The sequence below is a fragment of the Tupaia chinensis genome, unplaced genomic scaffold (genome assembly GCF_000334495.1).
Source record: "Tupaia chinensis unplaced genomic scaffold, TupChi_1.0 Scaffold000407_4, whole genome shotgun sequence".
In the NCBI taxonomy this organism is placed as follows: Eukaryota; Metazoa; Chordata; class Mammalia; order Scandentia; family Tupaiidae; genus Tupaia; species Tupaia belangeri.
This window is the reverse complement of record NW_006159912.1, coordinates 5041881-5056974: the sequence shown is the minus strand read 5'-3', so window position 1 is coordinate 5056974 and position 15094 is coordinate 5041881. Positions and strand designations below refer to the sequence as shown.

General features: G+C 40.1%; 1 protein-coding gene across 2 annotated transcripts in view; it reads right to left on the bottom strand.

The window, feature by feature from the left end:
• BCAS3 (BCAS3 microtubule associated cell migration factor) overlaps nt 1-15094 on the bottom strand; it is a 341361-nt gene that overhangs the window by 303272 nt on the left and 22995 nt on the right. The gene's annotated exons all lie outside the window — the stretch shown is intronic.

Here is a 15094-nt window from a genome sequence, read left to right as displayed (position 1 = left end):
CCTATAGCGAAAACCCCTTAAAAAAAAAAAAAAAAGACTCTTTTTATTTATTTATTTATTTATTTAAAATAATTATTTAATTTTATTCATCCATTTTATTTTTTAAGAATTATTTTATTTTATTTTATTTATCTATTTATTTACTTATTTTAATTTGACCAGAGATGCCTAGAAAGATTCAGAAAGTGAAAAAGCAAGCCACCAAATCCAGGACTTGAACTGCGATTGGCCATATGGGAGTCCAGTGCACTTAACCATCACACCACCTGCCGCGCCTATCCATTTTATTTTAATTTGACAGAAAAGGACACACAGCTAGAGAAAGAGGGAAAATGAGAAAGCAAGCCACCAGGTCTGGGACTTGAACCCTGGTTAGCCATGTGGGAGTGTCCAGCACCTTAACCACCATGCCATCTGCTGGTCCCCAAAGGACTCTTTTTTTTTTTTTTTGGAGAGTTTTTTTTTTTCGCTATAGGGCACATAAGCTCACCAGACAGACAGAGAGAGACATAGAGACAGAAAGCGAGAAATCACCCCCCAGAGGGGATGGTCACGCTGCAATCCCTTCTCCTCTCGGGATCTTGGGCACGCACGCACACGCACCAGGCGTGAGTTTTAAGCCACCGGGTTCGGGACACAAACCACAGTCGACTACATGGGAGTCCAGCGACATAGCCATTACGCTAACTGCTGGTTCCCCCCCAAAGGACTCTTAAAACTCAACAACAAGGGAAAAAAATCTGATTTTTCAAATGGGTCACTAAACATGGAAGATAATAAATAAATTTCTTATGTCCATGTCAACCATCATTTTTTGGTCAAAAATATTTTTCCTATGAGAGACCTCAGGATAAGTAATGGCTCTAAATCTACCTACCCTAAGAAGTTGTACAAACAAAAGCAGTCAACACTACACCTGAGATCCTGGAAGTTTTATTCTTATTACCAAAATCAGTCTGTGCTAACAATGCAAGTATGCACAATATACCACCGTGTACCAGTTACAAATATCACACAAGACATCAATGACATCAATGATTATTTTTTTAAATACAATGCCATTTATTATAACTTCTCAATCTTTGTTTAATGGCAATTTTACAAAGCAAAGCTACCATATCCGAGACTTTGAACCAATTTTACAAAGCAAGCCACCAGGTCCAGAAGTTGAACCATGGTCAGCCATGTGAGAATGTCCAGCACTTTAACCACCATGTCACCTGCTGGTCCTGGACATCAATGATTCTAATGGTCTAGAAAATAAACTGCAGCCAGTCCCATGGCCTAAGTGGATAAGGCAGCCAAATCTCGCATAGCTGACCACCATTTAACAATTAAAAAAAAAAAATCCCCCTGCCCCAGCCTCCCAGCTAGCTAGGACTACAGGTGTGCACCAGTTAGCCAGGTCTCTTTATGTCAGGACAGAAACAGAACTTGGGACTCCCATGTGGCCTCAGCCTCTGAGAAGGAGTAACCTAGCAGCATGCTCTACCACAGCTAGGCCAATCATTTATTTTTAAGAAGGGAAAATGGTAAAAATACAAATGAGAATGGAACAAGGCGTGGCATGTGTCCGCTTATACTCAGGAAGTCAGTTAAGAAGCAACAAAAAGATCTCACCTAGCCCTGTGAGTATCCATGACAACTACAAAACAAGCTCTACTAAGAGCTAATCATCCTGCAAACGAACTTTATGATACATTTCTTATTTTAAAGATTAAATAAAGAGTGCCCAAAAGTGACCACCCTGAAGAAGTATCAGAATTTCCTATATACTACAGTCATTGAATTCTTACACTCAGGCCTTTTTTCCCTAACGATCACTGGCAGGGAAAAAAGGTGTTACAACCCTACCCCAACAACTTCAAAAACAAGACAGCCCAGTTTATTTTTAATAGTAAAGAGCAGTCTTTCTAAAAGCTCCTAAAAATAAAAGAAAACAAGCTTTTTGTTTTACTTTTACCAGCCTAGTACAAATGATTCAGCTAATATCAGAGTGTCACTATTTCTCCATATACTGTCCAAAAAAAATTGCAAACCACAAAAACCACTGAAAATGCATATTAGTGAGGAATAACAACTTATAGAACAGATATTTGCTAACCACAAAAAGGAAACTGCAACCCAGTCTCTGTTAGTCTTGACACTAAATTCAAAATGCAAAACTTAATGCAAGAACGAAATGAATTTCAAGAACAATATGAAAACCACAGAACACAAATAATGAATGGGACGTGTGATCATATTTTCATACTTCCAATTTTCACACACATAGAAAGGAGTAATTTAAGGCAACTTTAACCTTTGCCTTTCAGACTGATTTTCTAACAGACAATCAAAGGAGAGCAGTTTGAACTCACACGTTCCTTCAGTTATGCAACACTGATTTAGACATTACACTTCAAAACCCCAGCCATTACTTCAGCACCTACCAATCCAAATATCATTCCAGTCCTTTGAAGCTACCCTAATGGTATCTTCCATTTGCAGCTAACACATCTGTAGTCAAAAGATCTTACTCGGGGTAGATGTTAATGCACAACCACTCAGACTACGCTGACACACACGCCTAAAGGCAGACTGGAAGGTGTTCAGAAGTCAATGTAACACCATTAAGGAGAGTGTCAGCCTAGCAGCTGTCATAAACACTTCATAATCACTCAGACATACGAACTGGATTCCATTTAATTTGTTACTTCATTACACACTGAATAGGTGTCCAATTGAAAAGTAAAGAGAGAAAACAGCAATAAGATAAGACAATGTTGGCTTATAGCCTCTTTCCACTTTTAGACTGAGTGTGTTATATTTTATTGGCATTGTAAGCCTCTCCTTATACACACTGATTGAAAAAGATGTATTTGTAATAGATACCTAACCAAGGTAAAACTGCTCATATTGCACAGAAGTCTAAAAATTTTCTGCAAAATAAGTATCATCCTAACTTGTAAAACTGACAAGATGATTTTTGAAATGACTGACAGCACCAGTAGTAGTAGTAGTGAGCAGGAAAACTGAAACTCTCAGGTATTGCTGATGGAAGCATACACTGGTACAACCTCTCAAGAATGTTACATACATGCCATCTACCATGTGACCCAAAATTTCACTAAGGACACATTTTAAAAAGAGAGTCCTATGCCTACAAGAAAGCCCTAGCTTTATTCAGAAACACAAACAAGGGCAGCGGCCAGGGCACAGCAGTAGCACAACACTCTGCAATGCTGGACCCACACGGGAAGCCATGTAGGACACTAGACGTTTGGACCCCCAAGGCCAACTTGGCAAACTGGGTACACATATGCCTATGATCCTGGCTGGCTGAGGGAAAGGAAGACCATCCTGTGATCGTCCTGCCACTCTCTATTCTTCCTTTTCTTCCCTCCCTAGTTCTCAAAAACTAAAAGAAATAAAGTCAGGGGCCAGTGGGTGGTGTGGTGGTTGGAACACCTGACTCCCACATGGCCATCCATGGTTCGAGTACCAAATCTGGTTGCTTTTTCTCTCTTTCTCTCTCAAGCATGCATGCCCTATCGCAAATTTTAAAAATATGGGGCCAGCAGGGGGCATAATGGCCGAGATACTGGACATCCACATGGTCAACTGCTGTTCAAGTCCCAAACACGGTGGCTTAAAAATCACACCAGGCGTATGTGTGGGTGTGCCCAAAATCCCAAGAGGAGAATGGAGAAGAAGGGATTGTGGCATGGCTATCCCCCTGGGGGGGAGGGGGGTGATTTCTCACTTTCCCTCTCTCTTTCTGTCTCTCTCTGTGGAGCACACACACACCCTATGTCAAAAACTTTAGAGAAGGGGCCGGCAGGTGGCAGGTGGTAAAGGGCATTGGATTCCCACATGGCCAACTGAGGTTTGAGTCCTGGACCCGGCAGCTTGCTTTTTTCCTTTCCCTTTCTCTTTATCTCTCTCTCTCTCTGGTAAAATTAAAAAATAATAATGGCAAATGGAATTAAATAAATAGTTGTTTTAAAAAAATAAAAATTAAATTAAAACCTTAAAAGAAAAAGAGAAACACTCTGGGCTCCTGTGTGTGCATGTCCAATATCACAAGAGAAGAAGAAAAGATTGTGGCATGGCTGTCATCCCTAGGGGATGATTTCTCACTTTCCTTCTTTCTCTGTTTCTGGGAAGGGCACCTGACCTATAGTAAAACTAAAAACATGCGAAGAAACAAAAAACTTGCATATTTATTCTAAAAGTTTTAGTGTAAAAGTTGCACTAAAAGCTTTAGAGGAAATACTTCAAGAAATAACCTCACTTTTCTTAGCTCAATGCATTAGCGACACCTAGTGTCACATCTTTGAAATATATACAAAGTTCCTAGAAAACAGTATGTGTGTTAACTACCAAAACTAAAATACACTGTTTCATATAATACAACTGCCATCTTTGGGGTGCTCTAATAAGCGTATGTTCAAGATGCTATTGAAGAATGTTAAAATTTTCAAACAAATATGAGAAAACGAGCTGATTTCCATTGATTACAATAGAAATCAGTGGAAAATATTAGATGATTTACAAAGATACTATCTGGGGCTTCTAATCCAATGCATTGAAAATGTTAAAATAAGAACCCTTTACTATTTCTAATATAATCTACTACACAACGCAATTTTGCTTTACAACACCTGCTGGCTTTACACAATTTTTCACAAAGTAAAAGTCTAATAAACAAATTCTATTCCTTTTAAATGATCCATCTTATATACCAGGCTGCACCAATCCCCATGGTGAGATCTTGGAAATATTTCTGACTTTTTTTTCTTCTCTTCTAAATGTCTTATTGCTCACCACAGTTTTCTATAATCCTTGCACAATAAAACTAGGTCAGGTTAGGGCAGGCAGGTGGCGTGGTGGCTAAGGGTTGTTGGACTCCCATGTGGCCGACTGCGGTTTGAGTTCTGGACCTGGCAGGTTGTTTTATCACTTTCCCTCTCTCTCTTTCTCACTCTATCTCTCTCTGGTCAAACTAAAATAAATACATAAATAGTTATATAAAATAATTATTTTAAAAATTAGGTCAGGTCCTCAACGGTAGCATTTAGACAGTGTTGAAACATTCCTTCTTAAGTCTTATTTCTTTATACATGATAGAGCACACACGTGCAGCCGTGATGGGGAGCATCATCCACAACACAGTCCAGTATGCTGTGCTCCACCTCCTCCAGTCCTCCAGTCAGTTGTGCCTCGTGTGTGTACCCGACTCTGAGGTGGCCTCACAACCTTTCTCTTCCCCTTATTCTGTATTCAGCTCTCTGCCACTGTAAAATCAATCTTTATTAAATACAGATTTTCGATTGCATGTATAACAAAAAGATTTTCAATGAGTCCACACCAGTTGAAAGATTAAATTCAACTCCTTATCCTGAAATTAAACTCTCTCCTGAGATAGTCTATATTCTATATTCTATAGAATATAGAATATAGACTATAGAATATAGAATATAGAATATAACTGCTAAATGAATGCTAATAATCACGGAGATGCAAACTGTGTTAAATAAAATAATACATGATTACACATTATCTAAAAATATACTCATTGTGATAAGTAACTCCTCCAGCTGGATACCCTGTTGATAGTGCTCTTCACATCATGTTATACAGGTCCTACTACTTTTCAAAAAACAATTTTTAAATTTCTGATCTGGCACAAAATATATATTTCTATAAACTACAAACGCATGTCTAGGAAATGTGCACTGGCAAACAAGTACAGGTTTTCTAAAAACTTTCATTTTATGTACTTAACCTTGCTGCGCACAATAACATTTGCTATCATTGATTCATACACCAGCACCATCCCACAATTCATGCATTAAAACCAAAACAGCGGCCGGCAGGTGGTGTGGTGGTTAAGGGAGCTGGACTCCCACATGGCCAACCGTGGTTGGAGTCTCAGACCTGGTGGCTTTTGCCTTCTCATTTTCCCTCTTTTTCTCTTGCTCTCACTCTCTCTAGCTTACTCTGTCCCTCTCTGGCCAAATTTAAATAAATAAATAAATTTATAAAATAATCTTTCAAATAAAATCAGTATCTTGCCACCTAAATATGCTTTTCACAGACCTTTAACTATAGAAATGATTATCACTGCTTAGCTCTGTTCAAAATCTTCCAATGGCTTCTAAAACTCAATTTTATCAATTATTGCTAACATATATAAGTGACTAGGAAAAACATAAAAAGTTATTCGACATTAGTAGTGATAAGGGAAACACCAATGCTAATTAAATCCTTAAAATCTCATGCATAAATGGCTAAAACTAAAGAGACACTCAACATCAAATGTTAGTCAGGATGCAGAAACACTCATCCATTGTTGGGCAAAGTTTACTTGATACAACCAATTGGGAAAAGGATTGGGAGTTTGTGATAAAACTAAATGCATTCTTGGGACCAGCAGATGGTGTAATGGTTACATCAATGGACTGCCACATAGTTGGTCGCGATTCGAGTACTGGACCCAGTGGGTTAAAACTCACGCCAGTCACACATCATTTGTGCCCAAGATCCTGAGAGGAGAATGGAGAAGAAGGGATCACAGCATAGCCATCCACCCTGGGGGGTGATTTCTCTATTACTGCCTCTCTGTCTCTCCAGAGAGTCCATGTACCCTATAGCAAAAAATCTCTCTTTAAAAAAAAATGAATAGGGAACCAGCAGTTAGCATAATGGCTATGTCACTGGACTCCCACGTAGTCGACTGGGGTTCACGTCCCGGACCCGGTGGCTTAAAACTCATGCCGGGCGCGTGTGCGTGCGTGCCCAAGATCCCGAGAGGAGAATGGAGAAGAAGGGATTGTGGTGTGACCATCCCCCCTGGGGGGTGATTTCTCGCTTTCTGTCTCTATGTCTCTCTCTGTCTGTCTGGCGAGCACATGCGCCCTATAGCAAAAACCTCTCAAAAAAACTTCTAAGAGAAGGGAAAAATTGTAGTTTAATCATGTATCAGAAAACTACTCAGCTATAAACAGAGTGAATCTCACAAACTTTATCCTGAGTGAAAGAAACCTTACACAAGGGACGAGCAGATGGCGTAATGGTTACATCGCTGGACTCCCATGTAGTCAACTACAGTCTGAGTCCTGGACCTGGTGGCTTGAAACTCAAGCCGGGGAGGGGGGCGGGGGTGCTCAAAATCCTGAGAGGAGAATGGAAGAGAAGAGATTACAGCATAGCTACCTCCCTGGTGAGTGATTTCTCATTTTCTGTCTCTCTGGCAAGGCCACATACCATACAGCAAAAATCTCTTTTTAAAAAAAGAAAGGAAGGAAGGAAGGAAGGAAGGAAGGAAGGAAGGAAGGAAGGAAGGAACCTCACAAAATGAATATATACTGTATTATAGTACAGGAAGTTCTAAAACAGGTCAAAATAGGTGGGAGAAATAAAAAAACATAAAGATGGTGGTTGTTTCTGGACAATAGCACAATTAATTGGGAATACTAATAATAAGGAAGATCTCAAGAGAGATTTAGTTTTCCAAGGTGTATTTACTTGTCCAGACACAAGAAAATTTACACTTAGGATTTATGTATTTGGATACACACATGCCCTCTGGAAACTTAAAAAAAAATGTATTTGAACTGGCCACGTAGTATAGTGCTTAAACACCAGGCATTAGAAGCCAGATCCCAAACGGCTCACTGCAGACTGAGTCCCAGTCCTGACAGTTTGAAAACCATGCCTGGTTGGAACCAGCAGATGGCACAGCAATTACACTGTTGGACTCCCACACAGATGACCACGGTTCGAGTATTGGACCTGTTAGCTTCAAAATCATACTGAGTGCATGTGCATGCATGCCTAAGATCTCAGGAGGAGAATGGAGAAGAAAAGACTGTGGAGTGGTCATCCCCCCAGGGGTGATTTCTCACTTTCCCTCTCATGTGTCTCTCTCCCTCTCTCTCCTCCAGCAAGTGCAAACACCCTAAGGCAAAAATCTCTTGAAGGAAGGAAGGAAGGAAAGAAAGAAAGAAAGAAAGAGAGAGAGAGAGAGAGAGAGAGAGAGAGAGAGAGAGAGAGAGAGAGAGAGAGAGAGAGAGAGAGAGAGAGAGAGAGAGAGAGAGAGAGAGAGAGAGAGAGAGAGAGAGAGAGAGAGAGAGAGAGAGAGAGAGAGAGAGAGAGAGAGAGAGAGAGAGAGAGAGAGAGAGAGAGAGAGAGAGAGAGAGAGAGAGAGAGAGAGAGAGAGAGAGAGAGAGAGAGAGAGAGAGAGAGAGAGAGAGAGAGAGAGAGAGAGAGAGAGAGAGAGAGAGAGAGAGAGAGAGAGAGAGAGAGAGAGAGAGAGAGAGAGAGAGAGAGAGAGAGAAAGGAAAGGAAAGGAAAGGAAAGGAAGCCACGCCTGGCTGGGGCCAGCAGGTAGCATGTTAGTTAAGGCACTGGACTCCCACATGTCTGACCACAGTTCAAGTTCCAAATCCAGCAACTTGAAAATAACACCAGAGACCAGCAGATGGCATAATGGTTAAGTTACTGGACTCCCATGTAGTTGACCTCAGTTCAAGTCCTGAACCCGGCAGCTTGAAATGCACATCGGACATACGTGCGTGTGTGCTCAAAAATCTTGAAAGGAGGCTGGTCCGAAGGTAGTGAGTGATCTCAAATGAGTGTTCAAAGTCAGTTAACAGGTTGAACTCCTTGTTCAACTATCTCCCCCCTTCTCACTACTGCACTTGACTAGTCAAATAAAAAAAAAAAAATCTCGAAAGGAGAATGGAGAAGGGCTTGCAGCATAGCCATCCCTTATGGGGAGTGATTTCTTGCATTCTGTCTCTCTGTCTCTCTCTGTCTTTCTGGTGAGCGCACATGCCCTGTAGCAAAAATTTAAAAAAAAAGAAAGGTTTACATATCCTCATAAAGACTGATAAAGCCCTAGCCTGCTGCCACCCCTTGTACATAATCTCCATTTATTCTTTACCTTGCTCACCCAGGTGTAGCTAAACTTCCTCCTTGCTGTTCTTCAACATAGGAAATAAATTCCCACCACAGAGTTGTTCGTACTGTCTTAGAATTCTCCTCCCTCAAATTGCCCATGTGGGCAACTCCTCATCTCTGCTCCACTGGGTCTTCAAAAGGCTTTCTAAGACTATACTTTGTAAAGGACCACAGCAAAAACAACCATTCTACCATAATGCTTATCACCATGGTACATATTTGTTTATTACCTATCTTTTCCTTTCTCCAACTCACTCAAGAATAAAAATTCTACAAGAAAAATAACTTCGCTTTGTTCATTGCAATTTTTCCAGCACCTTCAACAACAAGCATATAATAAGCAATCAATGTCTTTGCTGAATGAATGAATAAATGAATACTGTAAGTATAATTGACATAGCTTCATGAAATGCAATCAGACAAATCTATCAAGAGCCTTACCTTAATTGATTTCTCCAAATTACATAGCCATAAGGATATTTATTTCAATAGTCTTTAAATTAAAAAAAGGTAGGAAATCTAAATCAATGTCTAACCATAGAAAAGAGAATATTTCCGCCTAAGAGACTCTGACAAATGTTTGTTAGTCCAATCTTCCCCTAACTACAGGGTACTGAAATGGTATCTATTTTTACTAAATTTTTTTTGTTTTTTTTTTTTTTTTTTTTTTTTTTTTTTTTTTTTTGAGAGAGAGAGATTTTAGCTATAGGGTGCATGCACTTGCCAGAGAGAGACACAGACAGAAACTGAGAAATCACCCCTCCAGGGGGTATGGCCATGCTGCAATCCCCTTTCCTTCCCTCTGCTCTCAGGATTCTGGGCACACACGTGTGCACACACACCCAGTGTGAGTTTTAAGCTGCTGGGTCCAGGATGCAAACAACGGTCAACTACTTAGGAGTCCAGCGACTCCTAAAATAACCATTTTGCCATCTGCTGGTCCCTTCCTGACTAAACCATATTCCTTAGATTATATGCTATTTCCTTAACATATAATCTCTTAAGCTTTTCTTCATATTACCAGAAGAGATTTTTTTTTACCTGCCAAAGGGTATGTGTGCTCACTAGAGAGAGAGAGAAAAACAGAGAAGAGGGAGAGAGGACTCCCCGGTGGGGAATGGCCACACTGCAATCCCTTCTGCTCCATTTCTCCATCTTGTCAGGATTCTGGGTATGCACATACATGCACCTAGCCTGTTCTCCACGCCACGAGGTCCAGGATTCACATTGTGGTCGGCCATGAGGGATCTGGCTCCCTTAACCACCAGGCTACAAGGTGGCCCCTAATTTAAAATATTTCTATTTAAATCTATCTCTTCTACAAGTTCCATGACAGTTCACCACTGGACCTCTGTTGAATAAATGAACACTATTTAAATCTTCATAGTTTACCACCAAGTCAATCAATGTCTAAGATTGGGGGGAGTCAAGAAGTATGTTTTGTTTTGTTTTGTTTTGTTTTGTTTTCATTTAAGAAGCAGGCTTGCTCTCTCACACAGGCTTGCTCTCTCTGTCCTGCCTCAGTGCCCCTAGCAGTTGGGAATAAGAAGCACATCACAGTACTCCATTTTTACAATGAGTGAGGATTCAAACTGAGACCTCCCTGCTATGTGGCCTCAGCCCACAGAGCAGCAGCTTCTTACCAGTGCCCCTGTAGCTGGGCTAAAAGTATAATATTTTAAATACAGTGGCCAACAGATGGCATAGCAGTTACATCACTGGACTACCACATACCCAACTGTGGTTCGAGTCCAGGACCCAGTGGCTTGAAAAATCATGCCCGGCATGTGTGTATGCATACCCAGATCCCTGGAGGAGAATGGAGAAGATGCCACTGCTGCATGGCCATTCCCCCGGACGGTGATTTCTCACATTTCCTCTCTCACTGTCTGTCTCTGTCTCTGTCTCTGTCTCTCTCTCCCTTCCTGCCCCAGCAAATACACACACCCTAAGGCAAAAACCTCTTAAAAAAAAAGCGAGCACACGTGCCTTATAGCAAAAACCTATTAAAAAAGCAAAAACCTATTAAAAAAGCATATATATAATTTTTTAATGTATTTTTCTATTAGGATGACAACAAGGCCATCAGATGGTGTGGAGCTTAAGGCAGCTAGATCCAACATGGCTGACTGCAGGGTTCAAATCCTGGACCTAGTGGCTTGAAAATCATGACAAGAGGGACCTGTAGTTAGCGTAATGGCTATGTCGCTGGACTCCCACGTAGTTGACCGCGGTTCGAGTCCCAGACCCTATAGCTTAAAACTCATACTGGGCGTGTGTGCATGCATGCCAAAGATCCCAAGAGGAGAATGGAGGAGAAGGGATTGCAGCATGGCCATCCCCACTGGGGAGTGATTTCTCGCTTTCTTTCTCTCTGTCTCTCTCTGTCTGGCAAGCACACATGCCCTATAACAAAAACCTCTCCAAGGAAAAAAAAAGTGACGGGCATGTGTGCATGCTCAAAATCCTGAGTGAACTGGAACCAGCAGTTAGTGTAACGGCTGTCATTCGACTCCCACTTAGTCGACCACAGTTCACGTCCCGGACCCGGTGGCTTAAATCTTATGCTGAAAAGTCATGGAGTGTGGTCTCCTTTCTCTCTCTCTCTCTCCCTCCCTCCCTCCCTCTCCCTTTCTCTTGAAATTTTATATATATATATATATATATATGAGTGTGTGTGTGTGTGTGTGTGTATTTATTTATGTGTGCGTGTGTGTATATAAATGTCCTATATTTACTTATTTTCTTTATCTGAGATTCTCAGATGGGATATTTATATAAAATTTAAAAAACAGGGCTGGCCTCACAACCTAGTGATTGAGGAAGACAAAGCTCACATGGCCAACTATGCAGTTCAAATCCCAGCCCAATGGCTTGAAAAATGGGCCAGGCACATGCCTACATGGCATGGAGACATGGAAGAGAAGGGTTTGTGCTGTTATCAGGCCCCATTAAAGAGTGCTTTCTCCCTCACTCTCTGTCTGTCTCTGGCAAGTACACCTGCTCTTTGACAAATTAAAAAAAATACATATCAAAAAATGAAGTCCCATGCACATACTAAAAGTAAACCCTTCCACTAGACAAGGATAGGCTTTCTGCTCGTCCACTTACTCAAAAGCAAATGTGGTTCACAGTCTGCAAAGGTTCATGAGAGCCATTTTTCCCTGGATTAGCCAACAGAAACTTCCCACTATGTAAGCACAGAATTACTGAATAAATAACTGTCTTAAGTTTCAAAAGAGTTTAGACGGAATAATGGCTAACAGTCACAGTAGTCTTTAAAAGATAATTATGAATATTTGAAGGCACATCCTAACCTTTTACAAAAGAAACTAAAGCTAAACTATTAAACTACATGCAAAGCCTTATCTTCTGCTATCAAATTTCAGAAGTAATTAAGCATAATTCCTAGCTCATGGGCTTTGAGTTTAAATCCAGACAGATCTAGGCTTGAATTCCAACTCCATACAAGCAGTGTGACCCAACGACCTGCAAAATACGGTAACTTCTACCTCACACTATACATTAAATAAATCTCCTTGACTATATTAAGAACTCCATCAATGGAACAGAAAAAGCCGGTTTCCCTAGACTGCTTCCTAATTCTTGAAACAGCACTGAGATATACAACTACAACAGTATATCCTAGTCAAAAAAAAAACATGAAGAAAAGATCATTCTCATTCTTATCTCTTAAGACATAATCTGGGTATAATATAGAAGACCTTCAAATTATTCAGAGAGAAAGACAAGTCAACTTTAAAACTATTAAAAGCAGTACCTCTAATTATAACCAAAACAAGTGGGCAGTTAAAGTAACCTGAACACTACCAAAGGAATGCGCTCAATCCAGTCAACACCCCTAATCACACAATGTTTATTAACCTGGTTAAAGCTCTAACTTCCTCTTGGCTTTCAATCCTGTCAACAAACGGCCTATGGAGGGAAATATAGTCATCTCTATTCATAAAAACGGGGACGTGTACAGATTATTTTCTCCGATCACAATCTAGAAATATCTCGTATGGTAGGGAAGAAAACGCTGCCAGATTTTAAGTTCTCTGTTGTACCTTTGACCTGATTCTTAAATAACAAAGAACACTACAAGGCCTTGAAAAATGTCAACTGCATATTCCACAAGGCAAAAAGAGAAAGAATACATTCCTAATTCTTTGACATATCAACATGATTTTTCTACTTCTGCAAAAGAAACACAAGTTTTAAAAAGAAGAAAAACAAAACCTGAAATCCTAAACATTTAATAATATGATTAGATGGAAAAATCAAGGTTCATTGTAACTGATTTCTCAAAGATAAGCTTTTTAATTTAAAATCTTAAAGATTTATTAATGTTTGTTATTTAATATCCTAATACTATTCAAGCAAAATTCTATACATAAGAACATCCTTACTTTCATTAAATCTGAAGTAATATATATTTGTTAACCATATCACTGAAAAGAACAATAACAAAAAGAAAGAAATTCTGATTGAAACACACCCTGTCTGACTCTCTCACTCATGGGCTTCAAACAAGTTTGATGAATTCATTTATTAAAGGTACAAATTTGGGGTCAGCAGGTGACATAGTCGTTAAGGTGCCAGACTCCTAGGTGGCCGACCTTGATTAGAGTCCCAGATCCAGAGGCTTGAAACTCACACAAGGCACTTGTGCATGCATGCCCAAAATTCCAAGAGGAGAATGGAAGAGAATGGACTGTGGCATGGCCATCCTCCCTGGGGGGTAATTTCTCACTTTCTGTCTCTCTGTCTCTCTCTGTCTCTCTGGTTAGTGCACATGCCCTATAGCAAAAAATCTCTCTTTAAGAGACAAAAAAGGTACAGGGCTAGCAGTTGGCATGGTGAGGGGCATTGGATTCCTACATGGTCCGCCACAGTTTGAGCCCCAGACATGGCGACTTGCTTTCTCACTCTCTCTGTCTCTCCCTCCCTGGTCAAGTTTGTTTGTTTTCTTGTATGTATAAATAAATAAATACATAAATAAATAAAGTTAAAGCTTAAAAAAAAAAAGAGGTACAAATACAAATCCTACTGGTCTAGAGCCTCCAACTGCAAAAGAATCACACAAAAGAAGCCCACCCATCTACTAGAGAGATGTGACATTTAGACCATGTAAATCCTGAAATTCAAGTGAGAGAAGCCTAAATATGTGTTCTAAGCTGTACTACTCCTATCCGCCTCCCCCTCTGATGCAGTACCTCCACTGAAAGGAATTTAGCCAATAGAAACACAGACATAAAATAACCTTCATTCCAATTCATTCATTACATCACTGTTTTTCATTTTAAAAAATGGACATGTAGGGCCAGCAGTGTGGTTTGGACCCCAGCCTGGCTATGCTGATCTGTGGCATTGAGAGCCATGTGGTTTTGATCCCTCAGCCTGGCTGACCTGAAACACCCCAGGTGTGCACACACACCCTATGGCAAAACTTTATAAAAATAAATAATTGACATTTAAAGTTTTTTTCATCCATAGAAAACTAGTTAGGGAAAATCCAAAAAAAAACAACTATTCTGCAGTTATAAAAGTCAGTAAAGAAACTCTTTGAATACTGCCATTATCAAGTAAAAAAGCAGCAAGATGAGACCAAAGATGGAAGAACTATTTACACATACTTTTTATTTGCATAAAATATAACCATAAGAATACTTCCTAAGAATCGGCCAGCCAGAGGCATGGTGATTAAGGTGGCTGGCTCCCACATGACTGGCCACATAGTTCAAGTCCCAGAACCAGGGGCTTGAAAAACACACCAGACATGTGTATGCATGCCCAAAATCCCGTAGGGAGAAATGGAGAACAGAAAGCACAGTGGTCATCTCCCATAGGGGGTACACTGTCACTTTCCCTTTCTCTGCCTCTCGCGCACAAGTGCACATGCCCTCTCACAAAATTTAGGGGGAAAAAAAGGAATACCTAAAAACTAGAATTCATGGTTGACTCAAGGTAGGAGAAAAGAGGGGACAAGGATAGAAGGGAGTTTTGTTTGTTTGTTTGTTTGTTTGTTTACCCTTTTGTACTTCTTGAATTTTGTATCATGTAAATAGTTTAACTGATTCAAAACACTGACACATTATTAATAACTGCTAATTTAAAGGAAAAAATCTTCCATAAATCTCAC